Source organism: Orycteropus afer, unplaced genomic scaffold (assembly GCF_000298275.1).
Source record: "Orycteropus afer afer isolate SDZICR_OR568_19922 unplaced genomic scaffold, OryAfe1.0 scaffold00813, whole genome shotgun sequence".
Lineage (NCBI taxonomy): Eukaryota > Metazoa > Chordata > Mammalia > Tubulidentata > Orycteropodidae > Orycteropus > Orycteropus afer.
Genome location: NW_006922400.1, coordinates 441,926 through 460,196, shown reverse-complemented (window position 1 = coordinate 460,196; position 18,271 = coordinate 441,926).

Genomic DNA, 18,271 nt, shown 5'->3' with positions numbered 1-18,271 from the left:
ATAGAGATGCTGTTTGGAGTCTTTGGCAGGTTCCTATTGATGAATCGCAATGCAGACCCTTGGGATTTTGGAGCAAAGCCCTGCCATCCTCTGCAGATAACTACTTTCCTTTTGAGAAACAGCTTTTGGCTTGTTACTGGGCTTTAGTAGAGACTGAATGCCTAACCATGGGCCACCAAGTAACCATCAGGCCTGAGCTGCCCATCATGAACTGGGTGTGTCTGACCCACAGAGTCATAAAGTTGGACGTGCACAGCAGTACTCCATCATTAAGTGGAAGCGGTATATCAGAGATTGGGCTCAAGCAGGCTCTGAAGGCACAAGTAAGTTGCATGAGGAAGTGGCCCAAATGCCTATGGTCTCCACTCCAGTCACATTCCCTTCCCTGTCCCACTCTGCGCCTGTGGCCTCATGGGGAGTTCCTTATGATCAGTTGACTGAGGAAGAGAAAACTCATTCCTCATTTACAGATGGTTCTGTGTGATATGCAGGCAGCACTCGAAAGTGGACAGCAATGGCACTGCAGCCCCTTTCTGGGACTTCCTTGAGGGACTGTGATTGTTATATTTCTTCATTGTACATGTGCATCAAATATTTTTGTTTCCTTCTGTTATGAACTGTGAAATGTAAATAAGGTTAATGCGTTTCAGTTGTACGTGTGTTAGTGTATCATGTTAGGCGCAAATATGACTTTATAATTGTCCTTATTTAGAGAATATATATGGTTAAGAATATGTGTATAGCTGCCAAGTTGACAAGGGGTGGACTGTGACAGTTGGAGCTGTGTGTCACCTTGGCTGGACCACAATTCTGTGTGGTTTAAGCAGTTGTGATATGGTTATTCCCATGATAGGATCAGATGAATATGTTATGAGCAGCCAATCCATTGAAAGGGAGTTTCCCGAGGGGTGAGGTCTGCTTCCAGTATATTTATGGACATTCTGGGAAAAGAGACACTCTTCTGTGGATCAGGATTCTGTTGTGCTGTCTACAACTGTCCATGAGTGAACAATCCACCATTTGGCCTGGAGATCTTGGATTCATCATTTGTTGGAGTCAACAGCCAGTATACTGCCTGCCAACCTTGAGCTTCTCAGCCCCTGCAGCTGCAAGAGTTGGGAAAAGCCTCCAGCTTGATGTTTGATCCAAGAACTTTGCACTTGCCAGCTTCTATAAATGTGTGAGCCATTTTCCTAAGATAAATTTCTCTTTCTCTCTCTACATAAGCTTTACTGGTTTTGTTTGTCTAGAGAACCTAGTCTAACACAACTTTAGTCTTCAAAGTGATATCTTTGCTTTTTAACACTTTAAAGAGGTCTTTTACAACACATCTGTCCAATGCAATATGTCACTTGACTACTTAACTGCTGTTTCTATGGGTGTTGATTATGGATCCAAGCAAAATGAAATCTTTGACAACTTCAGTCTTTCCTGCATTTATCGTGATGTTGCCTATTGGTCCTGTTGTGAGGACTTTTGTTTTGTTGAGTGTAATCCACACTGTTGTATGTATGGCTGTAGTCGTTTATCTCCATCATTAGGTGCTTCAAATCCTCTTCACTTTCAGCAAGTAAGATGTGTCATCTCCATATTGCATGTTGTAAATGAGTCTTCCTCCAATGCTGATGTTATGTTCTTTTTCATATAGTCTAGCTTCTCAGATTATTTGCTCAGTATATAGATTGTATGTGTGATGTAAGTATGATGTAAGTATGATGAAAGGATACAACCTTTCCTAATTTTAAACCATACAGTATCCCTTGTCCTATAAGATTGACTGCCTCTTGGTCTGTGTACAGGTTCTTCATGAGCACAATTACCACAACCAAAATGAAGCTCACTGCCATTATGATGATTCTGACTCATAGTGACCCCATTGTGTTCCTGATAATAGGTGTTCCGAAATTCCCATTCTTTGCAGTGTTCTCCATAAATTATTATGATCTACACAGTTGAATGTTTTGCATAGTCAGTAAAATACAAGTGAACATCTTTCTGGTATTCTTTGCTTACAGCCAAGATCTATCTGACACCAGCAATGATATCCCTCATTCCACATCCTCTTCTTCTGAATCTGGCTTGCGTTTCTGGCAGTTCTCTGTCAATATACTGCTGCAACCATTTCTGAATCATCTTCAGCAAAATTTGACTTGCAAGTGATATTAATGATAACGTTCGATAATTTCTGTATTCTGTTGGATCCCCTTTCTTTGGATGAGCACAAATATGGATCTCTTCCAGTCAATTGGCCAGGTAGCTATTTCCAAATTTCTTGGCATAAATGAGTGAGTGCCTCCAATTTGTTGAAACATCTCAATGGGTATTCCACCAATTCTGGAGCCTTGTCTTTCACCAATTCCTTCAGTACTGCTTGGGCATTGTCCTCTAATACTATCGGTTCTTGGTCATATGCTACCTCCTGAAATGTTTGAACACTGACTGATTCTTTTTGGTACAGTGACTGTGTATTCCATCCATCTTCTTTTGATGCTTCCTGCATTGTTCAATATTTTATCCATAGAAGCCTTCAATATTGCAAATCAAGGCTTGAATTTTTTCTTCAGTTCTTTCAGCTTGATAATGCTAAATGTTTTTCTCTTTTGATTTTGTAACTCTAGTTCTTTGAAAATTTTATTATAATACTTTGCCTTCTTGTGCTGCCCTTTTAAATCTTCTGTTCAGCTCTTTTACTTCATCATTTCTTCCATTCACTTTAGCTATTCTCTTTTCAAGAGCAACTTTCAGAATCAGTTTAAAATATAGCTAGAAGATACCAGATGCCTAGGGATATAACCTGGTTCATACAAGCAGTTTGTGACCAGTTGCTAACCCAAAGGTTGGCATTTTGAACTCAGTGGATCCACAGAAGAAAAGACCTGGAGACTGCTTTATCTGTAAAGATTACAGCCAAGAAAACCCTATGGAACAGATCTATTCTGTAACATATAGGGTCGTCATGAATTGGGGAATGAGCTGATGGCAAGTAACAATGTACCCTTGAATACAGAGAAAAAAAGTCAATTGAGTTGGAGTTTGAGAAATTGTGGGAATCAGAACTAAGCATCTGTGTAGGAAAACAAAGGTAATGAAAGGAATAGATGATAAAAGATGATCTGAATGGAGTGTGTATTGCTTGGTAGGACTGTCTCCTGGATATTATTTGAAAAGAACAACTGGTTCTCTCCTGACCAGTTTTGGTATGGGAAGTCAAAGCCTAGGGTACTTGTTTTTCTCAAGCCTCAGATATTGTTCTCCCTTCCACTGTGCTTACATGTCTAGTGAGCAGAAATAACATTGTTCTTCCATAATTCCCACAGGGGCTTTGCCACTGATCTCTTTGAGGCTCTTACTCACCTTTCCTTTTGGGGCTTATTTATTGCTACTTAGATGGATCTGGGAGTGGCAGTTTCCAACTGGTAGCTCAAGTGTCTGAAGCCCTTTGATGTTTTCATCACTGCAGAAAAATTAACCTAATCTACAGATTACGAAAAGTTTTAGAAGTACATGCTACAAGAATACACGAGAGAAAGGATAAAGAAACTCCCAAATTTGAGGACAGGGTACAAAGTGCTAACATAGGCAAGTTAATAGTATGGTTGGGGTCTCCACAACAGTATAAAAGGATGCTAAATAATAACACCTGCAGCTTCAGCGCTTCATCATTCACTCTTAGCTTTTTACCATCTCTGGTAACTTGAAAGATACAAAGATTCTTTAGAATTTTTCACAGTTATCAGGTTAAAATATAAAATAGTGCATCAAAAAATGGAGAATTCTGAGACGCATGAAGAAAGGGTCAGTATTTTAGCAAAACATTTCAAAAACTCTGCATGACAAGTTACCTCCTCCTGAGAGCTGTAATAATATGACCCAATCTGCTGGGTGTCACATGATGCTTGTTTTGAAAATATTTTGCATTTCTTAAAGGAAGGGCATGCTTTAACACTTCAGATTACAATAACATGGGCTTACATTTCAGCTACTTTAATTCACATCAGTCTTACAATTTGGCAGAAACATTTTTCACCTAGTTTGCATTTGTTCTGGTTACACTGAGTTTCTATTTTAAGAAAAAGATGTTTAAGAAAGAACCCCAAAGGCAAGTTTAAAAAAATATTACATATAAATGTATTAATATTTTTCAGATTTCAGTCATAGGAAATGAGATGTTAATTTCTATGGAAGACTCTATTTTCCCTGGACTGGAAAAAGAAACAAGATAACAAAAGAAAAAGAAATGAACCCTAGCAAACTCAAAAACTTTTCTTCTCAAATTCTTTTTTTTTTTTCAGGTATAGAGAGAGGGTTAGTTTGGAGAATTATTTGTTGTATCCTGTGAGCATTATATTTCATATTTTTATTTAAATTTTGCCCATGTGTTTAAAGGCCTCTTCATAGAGAAAGAAAAAACCTAAACACCCAGAAACATTTATTAAATCTAACAGCACACCTGCTACAGATTAAATGCCAGTAATTCCCTGATTCATACCACTCCTTTCACATCCCAATCTTTCTCTTCACTGAGGTGTGCCATTTTTTTACTGCAGGAAATCCAGACCAACATGCAAAGTTAGAGAGGGGTGTCACTGGGGTTGGTGTCACCCAGTGCAATAACTCAGGGGATCAGTCCATCCCTACATGGACCTCCTCTCATACTAGATCATACAGAATCCTTAGTAATGTTTGTTTTCAATTTTAATTATAAAACAATGTGAGATAAATATAGTTTTAAATTGCTTAAATGTAATATTTCTTACATTTTATGAATGTTGTTGTTGTTGTTATATGCCGTTGATTTGGCTCCAACTCATAGCGACCCCTCCTTGGGTTACCAAGGCAGTATTACTTTGGAAGTAGATTACCCCATCTTCCTTCTGAGGAGTGGCTGGTGGGTTTGAACCGTCAGTCTTCTGGTTAGCAGTCAAGTGCCTTAGGCACTATGCTACCAGAGCTCCCACATTTTATGAATACTAACAACAAATTAATTTTGTAAAATCTTTCTACATTGAATTATAACATTATTAGTGACAGCATTATTAGTAAATGAGTGGAAGTCTTTTTTGATTTTTACTCCTTCTTTTCCTTTAACTACTACTTCATTCTCAAAAAAGTCACTGATGTCGTTGTTGTTAGGTGCCAACAAGTTGTCTCTGGCTCATAACGACCTTATGTCCAACAGAACAAAACATTGCCCGGTCCTTGTCATCCTCATGATACTTGTTATACCTGAGCCCATTTTTGCAGCCACTGTATCAATCCATCTTGTTGAGAGCCTTCCCCTTTTTCATTGAACCTCCACTTTACCAAGCATGATATGCTTCTCCAGGGAATGGTTCCTTCTGACAACATGACCAAAGTAGGTGAGAGGAAGTTTGGCTATTCTCTCTTCCAAGGACCATTCTGGCTGCACTTCTTTCAGGATAGATTTGTTAGTTCTTTTAGCAGATCATGGTACTCGGCATTCTTCACCAACAGCACAACCTAAAAGCATCAGCTCTTCTATCTTCTTCATTCATTGTCCCACTCCCACTTGCATATGAGGCGATTAAAAATACCATGGCTTGGGTTAAGTGCATCCTAGTCTTCAAGGAGATATCTTTGCTCTTCAGCACTTGAAAGAGCTCTTTTGTAGCAGAGTTGCCCAATGCAATATGTCTTTTGATGTCTTGACTGCTGCTTCCATTGGTGTTGATTGCAGAACCAAGTAATATGAAGTCCTTCATATACAACTTCAATCTTTTCTCCATTTATCATGATGCTGTTTATTGGTCCAGTTGTGAGGATTTTTGTTTCCTTTATATTGAGGTGTAATCCATACTGCAGACTGTAGTCTTCAATCTCCATCAGTAAATGCTTCAAGTTATCCTCACTTTCAGCAAGCAAACTTGTGTCATCTGTGTATCGCAGGTTGTTAATGAGTCTTTCTTCAATCCTGATGCCATGTTCTTCTTCATATAATCCAGCTTCTCAAATTATTTGCTCAGCATACAAAGTGAATAAGTGTAAAAGGATACAACTCTGACACACTCCCTTCCTGATTTTAAACCATGCAGTATCCCCTTGTTCTGTTCAAGTGAAAGCCTCCTGGTCTATGTACAGGCTTCTCATAAGTACAATTAAGTGTTCTGGAATTCCCATTCTTCTCAGTGTTGTTCATAATGTGTTATGATCCACACAATTTAATGCTTTTGCATAGTCAATAAAACACAAGTAAACATCTTTTTGGTATTCTTCACTTTGAGCCAAGATCCATCTAACATCAGCAATGATATCCCTCATTCCATGTCCTCTTCTGAACCCAGCTTGAAGTTCTGGAAGTTTTCTGTTAATATACTACTATAACCGTTTTTGAATTATCTTCAGTAAGATTTTACTTGTGTGTGATTCTGTGGGATCACTTTTCTTTTGAATGGGTACAAATATGGATCTCTTCCAGTGACTTGACCAGATAGCCGTCTCCCAAATCTCTTGGCATATGGCATCTGTTTGTTAAAACATCTCAGTGAATATTCCATCAATTTCTGGAGTCTTGTTTTTTATCAATTCCTTCAGTGCAGCCTTGACTTCTTACTTCAATACCATTGGTCCTTGATCATATGCCACCTCCTAAAATAGATAAACATCAACCAATTCTTTTTGGTACAGTGACTCAGTATTTCTTCCATCTTCTTTTACTGTTTCCTGCATCAGTCAATTATTTTGTCCATAGAATTTTTCAATATTGCTATCCAAGGTGTAATTTTTTTCTTCAGTTCTTTCAGCTTGAGAAATGCTGAATGTGTTCTTCCCTTTTGGTTTTCTTCCTTCCTTTCTTTCTGTCTGTCTGTCTGTCTGTCTCTCTCTCTCTCTCTTTTTATTATTGTGATTTGGGTGAAAGTTTACAGAGCAAATTAACTTTCCATACAGCAGTTCACATACACTTTGTTTCATGACATTGACTACAATTTACCCCAATGCAACAGCTCCCCTCCCACTTCCTCCTGATAGTTACCTCTTCCCTGTGTCCATCTCTCCATGCACCTCTGCCCCCTGAGCTGTCTCCCTGTACCTAAACAGCCCTTCTTTCTTCCATGATTGTTTTCTCCAAGGAGTATATTTACCTCAGGTAAATGTTCAACTCATGTACCTCTCTTTTGTTTGACTGGAAGCCATAAGTGTGGGTTTAATTCCAGATCTGAAGGGCAGCTAGGGACCATAGTTTCAGTGGTTCCACCAGGCTCTGTCAGACCAGCAAACCTGGTCCCCCCACTTTTTTTCCCAAATGATTTTGAGTTTTGTTCCACATTGTTCTCCCTCTCTATCCAGGATCTCCTACATAGATCCCCCTCCAAGTGGCTGACAGTAGAGCCAGGCACTATCTAGTTCTTCTGGTCTCATAGTCGTATAGCCTGAAGATTGCATGGCGTACCAGTCACTTGGACTAATTGTTTCCATGCATCTTTGCTTTTCTTTGTTCTTCTTTGCTCTGGACAAGGAAAGGCCCATCATTGTACCTAGATGGCTGCTTGTAAGCTTTTAAGATCCCAGTTGCTACTTGCCAAAGTAGGAGGTGGAACAATGTTTTCTATAGTATGTTATGACAATTGAGCTTGATGTCCCCTGTGACTATGGTCCTGGGCCCACAGGTTTTCAGTTTTCTAACTCCAGGTCTTGCACATTTCATTATAGTAATTGGCTTTGTCTGCTTGAGCTGCTCTTTGAAATCTTCTGTTACGCTCTTTTATCTTACCATTTCTTCCATTTGCTTAAGCTACTCTCCATTCAAGGGCAAGTTTCAGAGTCTCTTCTGACATCTATTTTGGTCTTTTCTTTCTTTCCTGTCTTTTTAATGACTTTTTGCTTTCTTCATGGATGATGTTCTTGAGTCATCCCACAATTCCTCTGGCTTTCTGTCATTGGTGTTCAATGCATCAAATCCATTCTTTAGATGGTCTCTAAATTCAGGAAGGATATAATCAAGGTCATATTTTGGCTCTCGTGGACTTGTTTTAATTGTCTTCACCTTTAATTTGAACTTGCATATGAACAGTTGATGGTCTGGTCCACAATCAGCTCCTGGTCTTGTTTTGGCTGAAGATATTGAGCTTCTCCATAGCCTCTTGACACAGATGTAGTCAATCTGATTCCTATGTATTCCAACTGGTGAAGTCCACGTGTATAGCCGCCATCTGTGTTGTTGAGAAAAGGTACTTGCAATGAATAAGTCATTGGTCTTGCAAAATTCTATCATGTGCTCTCCAGCATTATTTCTATCACCAAGGCCAAATTTTCCATCTACTGGGGATTCTTCTTTGTTTCCAACTTTTGCATTCCAATCACCAATGATAATCAACACAGCTTGATTGTGTGTTTGGTCATTTGCACCAACAAAATGTTAGTGCATTTTTAGTTATGTTTGATAGTGTCCTTATGCCATGTATTGGGGCCCCTAAGTTTGTCCCTATAGTTTTTATAGTCCTGGGTTTTACACTTAGGTCTTTGATCCAATTGGTGGTGTGTGTGTGTGTGTGTGTGTGTGTGTGTATGATGTCAGATACAGGTCCTGTTTCATTATTCTGCAAATTCATATCTAATTTTGCCAGCATCATTTGTTCAAGAGACTATCTCTTCTCCATTTAATGAGTTTTGGCATTTTGTCAAAGATCAGCTATCCATAAGTATGTATGGCACACAATAAGTATGTATGTATGGAACCCACAGACCAGGAAAATATTTTTGGCAACAACATATCCAACAAGGGGCTAATCTCAAAAATTCATAGAAAGCTTTAACCCTCAACAACAAAAAGTCAAATAATCCAATTAAAAAATGGTCAGAAAACATGAATAGACACTTCACTAAAGAAGACATTCAGGCAGCCAACAAACTTAGGAAGAGATACAAATCAAAACAACAGTGAGATTTCATCTCACCCCAGCACTAATAACAGTGCTCAGAAAAACAGAAAATAATAAATGCTGGTGAGAGTGTGGAAAGACTGGGACCCTCACACACTGCTGGTGGATTGTAAAATGGTGCAACCACTGTGGAAAGCAGTATGGCACTTCCTATAAAAGCTGGAAGTAGAAATACCATATGAACCACCCAACCCAGTACTAGGTATACATCCTAGAGAAATAAGAGTCATGATACAGATATTTATCTTCATTGCAGCATTATTTACAATACCAAGAAGATGGAAACAACCTTAATGCCTATCAACAGATGAATAGATGAACAAACTATTCTATACACACACAATGGAATACAATACAACATTAAAGAACAATGATGAATTTGAGAAATATCTCATAACATGGATCAACCTAGATGACATTTTGCTGAGTGAAATTAGTCAATCATGAAAGGCCAAATATTATATGAGACTACTACTGTAAAAAGTTAAGAAAAGGTTTCCACACAAAAAGAAATATTCTTTGATGCTTATCAGGAGTAAGATGGTAAGTTAGGGTAAACCACTAACTAGAGGTAAACACATATTAACTTGACTGAAGGGGAAGACAATACACAATAAGGGGGAGGTCAGCACACAATAATCAAAGAAAGGAAGATCTTGGAAAAAGTACAAGAATAAAGGCAATAGAAGTAAATACTAATTCATGGACAATTTTGTAATAGCAGTAGTAACAATAATCAATAATCAATGAGAGAACGCATATTGAAAGATGTGGGAAGAAGAATTGGACTACACTCAGGGATATATAAAGGTTGGACAGGATATTTCTACATATGCTACAAATATCTCCATGAAAATAGTAGAGCATGCAGGGGGCAAGGTTATGAAAATTTTTAGCCATAACCAAAAACCCTGAGGGATTGAGTCATTGGGCTTGAGGACTCAGGACCATAGTCTTGGAGGACATCAAGGTGAATTGGCACAACATAGTCCACAAAGATGTTTTACATCCTACTTTGGCAAGTAGCAACTGGGGTCTTAAAAGCTTGTGAGTGTTCATCTAAGGTATAACAATTGGTCTGTCTCTGTCTGGAGCAAAGAAGAGTGAGGCAAAGAAAAGACATATGGAAAAAATTAGTCCAAAAGACTGATGCATCACATGAACCTCAGCCTCTGTGACTCTGAGACAAGAACTAGATGGTGCCTGGCTACCACTACATCTGCTCTGAAAGGGATGACATTAGAAAGTCCTAAATAGAGTAGGAGAAAAATGTGGAACAAAACTCAAAATCATAAAAAAGAAAAGGCTTACTCATCAGATAGAGACTGGTGGAACCCTGAAGACTATGGCCCTTGGTCACCCTTCGGATCTGGAACTGAATTCACTCCTGTAGCATAATTTTTAGTGAAACAATAGACAGGTCTACAAGGTGAACAATAACTCTAGGAAGGTACACACTTCTTAGTCCAATCAACTATTTGAGATCAAAAGGGCAGTATTTGCCCAAGGACAAATTCAGAAGGTAGAAATTGTTGGTAGAGAAGAAAGAATGGAAATAAGAAACACAGGGAGGAAGTGGGAGGAGTGATGTTACATTGAAGGAACTGAAATCAATGACATGAAACAAAATGTATGTGAATTGTTGAATGGAAAACTGATTTGCTCTGTAAATATTCACCCAAATTACAATTTAAAAGAGAAGAAAAGAAAAGAAACCAAACCTGGCAACAACAAAAACAACATTGGTGCTTGTAGCTCGTGCAAAAGAAACCATGTGATTTGAAGTGTCATTGTAATTGGGTAATAATGATAGCCCTGACTGGAGCAGATTAGAAAATTCAAAATTAAATCAGCATAGAGTTTTAGTCTTCTAGGTATATTGTTGTTGTTGTTATGTGCCGTCGAGTCAGCCCCGACTCATAGCAACTGTACTTACAAAAAGTGTTTTTGTTAATATAACTAATTATAAAAAAAAAAACAAACCAAACTCACTGCCATGGAGTCTTGACTCATAGCGACCTCTCTTTGGGTTTCCAAAGTGATATCACTATGGGAGTAGATTGCTCAACCTTTCTTCCAAGGAGTGGCTGGTGGATTTGAACCACCAGCCTTCTGGTTAACAGTCAAATATCTTAGGCATTACATCACCAGAACTAATTACAGGGATATTTTTTTATAGAAATAAATTTCTGCTGAAACACTGCACAAAAATTTCATAGACAGTTATTTGTGTATCAGCCCTCTGATAGTGTTATTATATGTCCCTCCCCAAATGATGCCACTGGAATTAGACATGCAGGTCAGTTAAAAAAAAATCTAGACAAACATTTTTGAGAAACATTTTGAATTTGCAAATATTATGATACTTGTTACCATAAAACATGATGTTGATTCTTTTAATGACAATGTACCAGTGCCTAAATAACATTGGAATGGCACTTTTAAAGGAATTGTTTTTTAAAAAATAAATAGTATCTTGCTATCTCATAAAAAGAAGGAAGCTCTCTTATGGTAAAGCGAAGACCTTCTAGAAAGATATCTCACCAGATATTGTTTATGGTAAATTAGTTTTGTAACTCCAGCAGCTTCAGCTCAGAGGTATTTCTGGAGGGGGTAATGGAGGAGACAGGTTAAAGTCCTGGCCTGGACATAGAAGTAGAGCTAGGACTAGTTAGGGAGTCAACAGCTGGGGTTAAAGCATCTGGTAGAAAAGGGCTCTATTTGGGAAGGCACTGCTATCCTAGGTGGCCAATCCAGTGTGTGATGAAAGACCACCAGTTGCCATCAAGTTGACACCAATTTCTGGCAATCTCTTCTGTGTCAGTGTAGAACTGTGTTCTGTAGGGTTTTTGGTGGCTGGTTTTTCAGAAGCAAATTGCCAATCCTTTCTTCCATTGTACTCTAAGTGGACTTGAACTGCCAACCTTTTGGTTAAAAGCTGAGTGCTTTAACTGCTTGCGCCACCCAGGGACTCTCCAGATTCCCCACAGAAGTTGTTGTTGTTGTTGTTATGTGCCGTCGAGTCAGCCCTGACTCATAGCGACCCCTCCTTGGGTTTCCGAGGCAGTATCACTACGGAAGTAGGATTGCCCAACCTTCCTCCACAGAAGTTAGAGACTGGTAAAACTTGGCAGAGATAGGTTTTAGGGAAAAGCTCTAGTCCTGTGTACCAAATGGAGGGCAAAATGGAACCTTACAACAAATTGAGAGCAGTGAGATACATTTTAGATTCTGCTGCCTGGTGGGTCCAGCCTAGTTCTGTCTACAACCTGCCCTGATTTGGATTCTGTCTGGAACACAGATTGTTGGTACTGAGCTCTGCAAATGAGAAGTCTGGTGAAGTTTGTTGCTAAGAGCCATCTATGTGGTCTTCCTAAGTCCACTTCTGACCCATTGCAATGTATTTTCCAGTGAGAAGTCAGAAAGGTCCTTAAAAAAGTAAATCTAAATGGGAAGAGACCTGTTACATTGTAGGGATTGCCATCAATGTTATGAAACAAAATGTATATGAACTGTTGAAAGGAAAATGAATTTACTCTGTAAACTTTCACCCAAATCATAATTTAAAGGGGGAAAAAAATAGTAAGTTTAATAATTTTACTCCCTCTTCTTTCTAAATTCTGTCAGTGGTGTTCCTTTGGCCTTTAGGCTGAACTCAAGCCTAATGTGGTTATAAGTACAGGGTTTCCTGGTTACTAAGCCCAATCGCTGTCAAAAACTGCTACAGGAGTAGTACAAGTTGTAATTGCCTGTCAATAAAATTTCCAAAATGTCTATTGAATCTGTTTCATCTTCCTACTTCTGCTTTTACTGCTACTATTGCTACCTTGGCTCAGACCCTTTGCCATCGTTTGTCTGGTCTACTTTAACAGTATGTCTACTGGTTTTTATGACTTTTCTACTTCCTTTTGCTATTCTCTGCCCCCTCCCCACACTCAGAATTAGCTTTCTAAAGTAAATACAGTATGGTCGTTTAATTTCCCTAACTAAAGATCTATTATGACTCTGAGTTGTTTATATGAATGATTTTAAAACTTATAAAACAACAGCTGGATCCTGCTTTCAAATTAAAAATATAAAAGAGAGATATAAAAGGGATAAAATGGGGTGGAATAGAGGGGCCAGAGCTTTGGCCTTTCCACCCTCCTTGTGTTCCTATTTGGAGCCAGTTTATACAAGTCTTAGATTCTTTTTGTAAATAATAGTAAACACCACAAAATTGAGTTGGGTGAGGTTAGCTACTATCCACAAATTCTGCCACAACTACAGACCTTATTAAACAAACATTGATTAGCAAGCAGGCTTAAAGATATTTATACAAACTGTTTTGTATGCTTGATGAAGTCTCAGCTCTTTGCTCTTTTGAGTGCTTCAACAACCACTATACATAAAATATTTACTTGAGGCAGATGCAACGATATCCAGAGGCAGAATCCTGTACCAGTATACATGACAACAGACAACAAGAAATCCTTGAACTCAATAGCTGGACACAGGTTCATTTAAGCATCAAGTTCAGGTGTTAGTCTAAAGGGTACAGACTATAGGGCTGTGTGGGTATTATATTCCATTCATTAAAAAGCATAACTTGAATTCCACTAATTTCCACGATGACAACCTATCATTAATATTAATTATGCTAATGAGAAAACCTTCTAGTATTGATAGAGCTGTGGACAACAGAGGTGTATATTAACATCAGCTGCCTCTGGAGTGTGGACTAACTGATTTGAATGCCAACTGACCACTCCAGGGGTTTCAATGACTGATTTGGACAACTAACTGAATGTTGACTTGTAACTTAAAATTACATATAATATTACACTGGCATGCTGAAGGATTCTAAAATATATTGCAGAGGTCCTAACAGAGACACAGGAAAATTTCAAGGTTTCCCATGATTCTGGTCAATGGGGTTCTTCAGGCCTTATCAACACTTAGCAACCCAAACAGCAATCTCTTCTGCTGTCCTCATGTCAGAGGCACAGCTAGCTTCCGTAAGGTTGCATCTCCCAGCAACTCCTAGGTTTCCTCTTTTCTGATACCAGACTTGAAGCTTCCCTTCTGTGATAGTAGGGTTGTGTGTCAATTTGGCTGGACAATAATTCTGAGTGGTTTAAGTAGTTATGATGTGGTTATTCCCATGATGAGAGGTCGGATGTATATGTTTTGAGCAGCCAATCCATTGAAAGGGAGTTTCCCTAAGTGTGTGGCTTGCTTCCAATATACATATATGGACATCCTGGGAAAATGGGAGACTCTTCTGTGGATCTGGATCCTGTTGAGCTGCCTACAGCTGTCTGTGAGCAAACAATCCGCCATTTGGCCTGGTGATCTTGGATTCATCTTCCATCAGAGTCAACAGCCATTACACTGGCTGCCAACCTTGAGCTTGTCTGCCACTGCAGCTGCATGAGTCAGGAAAAGCTTCCAGTTTGACGTTTGATCCAGGAACTTGGGACTTGCCAGCTTCTATAGTGTGTGAGCCATTTTCCAAAGATAAATTTCTCTCTCTCTCTCTCTCTCTCTCTGTCTCTCTCTAAGCTTTACTAGTTTTGATTCTCTAGAGAACCAAGCCTAACACACCTTCCTTCACTTACTTGGAGCTAGGGAAGGAAAAAGTGACAGGAGGCAGGACCCAGGATCTTTCCACAGAGAACCTCAGCAGTACCTTACACCATTGCACTCCTCTTTGATTTTCTTTCAGCTCAACTCAGAAGGAAAAAACAGGCTTGAAAAATTTGCTACCTAATTTGTCTTCTTACACCTGAGCCATGACTTCAGAATTTAACAGCCAAGAATTTGTCCCCTCTGGTTCTGTCATAACTCTCCCTTCGGGCAATGGTGAATTTACGTCAAATTGCCTGGATTTGAGGTGGGGTGGAGTAGGGAGTGGAGTGAAGATATATGGATTTAATACTTCAAAATAATATTCGACCATGTAAGTGTACTTTCTCTCTTGAGGGTGCCCACAAAAAGTCTGTTTGATAACCTGTTAAGGTAAATGGTAACACTTACCTTTGGACAAGAGAATCTACTAACAAACTGGGTAAGAAAAATTTAAACTGATCTGATCTAAATTTAGAAAGTAAAATTTGAAGCTTTTCCTTTCTTAAGATAATCTAATTTATTCTTGTTTTAATCAACCATTACATCACAGAAAGTCACCTTTTCTAATTAATACAGAAGAAGACAGTGACTATAAAGAGCCTTGAAACATTTTAACCCCTACTGTGGAAAGCATGCATAGATAAAAAAAATAACTTTAGGAGAGTCATTCATAAATGTCTGACACATAGTAGGAGCTCACTAAATTCTTTTGAATGAATGAATAAATAAAAAGCATGATACTAAAAGAGCTCATATTTGTGGATATTAAAAGAAAAAGTCATGCCAACCTGATGCATCCTATGAACTTCTAGATGATTGAGAAATTTTTTTTCTGTAGAAATCATCATAGAGAATATAATACACTGCTAAAATCTGATAGTAGAAATAAAATGAATGGTCTCCTTAGTGACTCCCTCTTGTCTGTTCCTTTGAATATGAAGCTCAGAGTCTTAGGGAGTTATCCTGATGGAGACAAATACCTTCCAATGGAAGCAAAGGAGAAAGTATGAGGCAGTGTTGTTCTACTCTGGCAATCAGAAAACAGAGTGAGGCAGAAAATATTAAGGCTATCAGAAGAAATTTGGGAACATTTATTAAATTTTGACAGCTGTTTTGAGTAAATTTATTATTATCTCACTTATTTTTATTTTTATCAATCAGTGTAGGATATAGGTCCCTGGGTGGCTGACTAGCTGAAGGTTGGCAGTTGGAACCTACCCAGAAGCCTGCAGAAGAAAGGCCTGGTGATTTGCTTCTGAAAGGTCACACAGCCTTGAAATCCTTGTGGAGCAATTCTACTCTGCACACATGGGGTCACTATGAGTTGGAATCAACTCAATGGCAACTAAAAACAATGTAGGAATAGTTTAAAAGGTGAAATGGCATTATAAGACTTGTAACAACAAAAAACCTCTCCTTCACCTATCTTTAATCTTTATCTCCTCTCCAAAGAGGCAATTACTTTTAACTCTTTTAGCTGTTATCATAGGTATGCTGTTATTTACTGATTTTTCAATTTTGGCCATTACCTATTAACTTCCAAATGTGGAGACTGAGAGTTTAGCTCTTATTCTCCTCCTCTCCCATTTTGTCTTGCCATCCAGCTTCCCAGTATACTATCATAATATTTTGATAAATTAATATTTAGTGTTTATTCTCATTTGTTGTTGCTAGCTGACAAACTGTCAGGTTGTCCTCTGACTCATGATGATGCTATGCACAGTGAGTTTGGACAGTTGAAATCCTTTGGGTTTATTATTGACTGATTTTTTAAGAAGCAGATCACCAGGCCTTCTTTCTTCATCTATCTTAGTCTGGAAGCACTGCTGAAACTTATTCAGTGTCATAGCAACACACAAACCTCCGATGACAGACAGGTGGTAGCTGTACTTGGCTGGGAACTGAATCTGTCTCTCGCATAGAATGCAAAGATTCTACCATTGAACCATCATTGTAATCCATTTATTCTCATAACTCACTGCCGTCGAGTTGGATCTGACCCATAGCGACCCCTCCCTGGTTTTTCGAGGCGTATCACTGTGGAAGTAGAGTGTCCAACCTTCCTTCCGCCACCAGAGTGCCCATTTATCCTCACGTTGTTGTTGTTATGCACCATCGAGTCAGACCCGACTCATAGTGACCTCTCCTTGGGTTTCCGAGGCAGTAACACTATGAAGTAGATTGCCCCATCTTCCTTCCGAGGAGTGGCTGGTAGGTTTGAACAGCCAGCCTTCTGGTTAGCAGTCAAGTGCCTTAGGCACTATGCTACCAGAGTTCCCATTTATCCTCATAGGACTATGTAGTTATTTCCAACTTACCAGTTAATGAACTATGATTATATTTCCTTTCTGGCTCAATTTTTTTCCATGGAATATTTGCCTCAATTTTGCTTGTAAGTATGTAAATATATAGTGCCTAAAGCACTTGACTGCTAGCCAGAAGGCTGGCGGTTCAAACCCACCAGCCACTCCTCGGAAGGAAGATGGGTCAATCTACTTCTGTAGTGATACTGTCTGGGAAATCCAAGAAGGGGTCGCTATGAGTCGGCGCCGACTCGACGGCACATAACAACACAACAACAACATATGTAATCCAGCTCTCCCACCAAAGTGTAATTCTTCTCTCTTCTCAATATATTTAAACACATTAGTAATCTTTTGGTTTTAATTTTTCTTGGTGCGTGCAGTGTCTGTTGTAATTAAGAGCATGGGTCCTTGGTTTAGACTGATCAGTTTGCAGTCTGGCTCATCCTTCTTTAGCTGTGTGATCTCTGTGTCTCAGTTTTCCTCATCTGTGAAAATGGAGAAAATATTAAGACCTGTCTCATATGTTGGAACAAAAGAAACATTAATAAATAGAAAGTAATTAGAACAATGACCGATACATAGTAAGTGATAAATTATAATTTACTGTATTTCTCCTGTAAATTCTCTTCTGTTTAAACCTGGACTATTTGTGTTATGTTGCTTGAAGCTTTTTCTTGGTTTACTCCCTCATTTTTGGAGAGTATAGCCACTAGCCAAATGTTTCTCAAACTTTAGCTCACGCCAAAGCACTTGTTAAGACACGGATTGTAGGGCCCCACTTCCAGAGTTGGTTTGGGGCATAGTCCCAGAAGTTGCTTATCTAACAAATGTACAAGTGATGCTGATGTTGCCTTGGGAACCAGTTCTAATAAATTCCTCAGAAAGGGCATTTGAGAGTTAAAACTTCTGAGTTCTTGCTTATCTCATAATGTCTTTATTCTGTTATTACACTTGATTAGTAACTGAATGAGTTAAAGTCTAAGATTAAAATTGTTTTCTTTGGGGATTTTGAGTGCATTGTATCTTCCAGAGTTGTTGAACAGTTGAAATCATCCTACTCTTGATTCTTCCAACATCCAACCCCTGTGCATCATTTTCTCTTGGGCTAGTCAGTTTCCCTGGACTCCCTGGGTACTGCAAACAAACTGCTAATGTGCTTGGCAGCTAACAGATAGGTTAGAGGTTCAAGTCTACCCAGAGGCATCTAAGAAGAAAGGCCTGGTGATCTACTTTTGAAAAATAAGCCATTGAAAACATCGAGCACAGTTTTACTACGACACAGACCAGGTGGCCATGAATTGAAATGAACTTGATGGCAACTACAAAAACTCAGTTGCCCTGGAGAGTGATTCTCTAATATCTTGCTTTGGTTTTATAATCCTGGCTGCCTGCATCCTGATAACAAATGGGGAAAAGACATGGAAGATTTTGCCATTTAAAATTTTTTTTTTTTTTTTT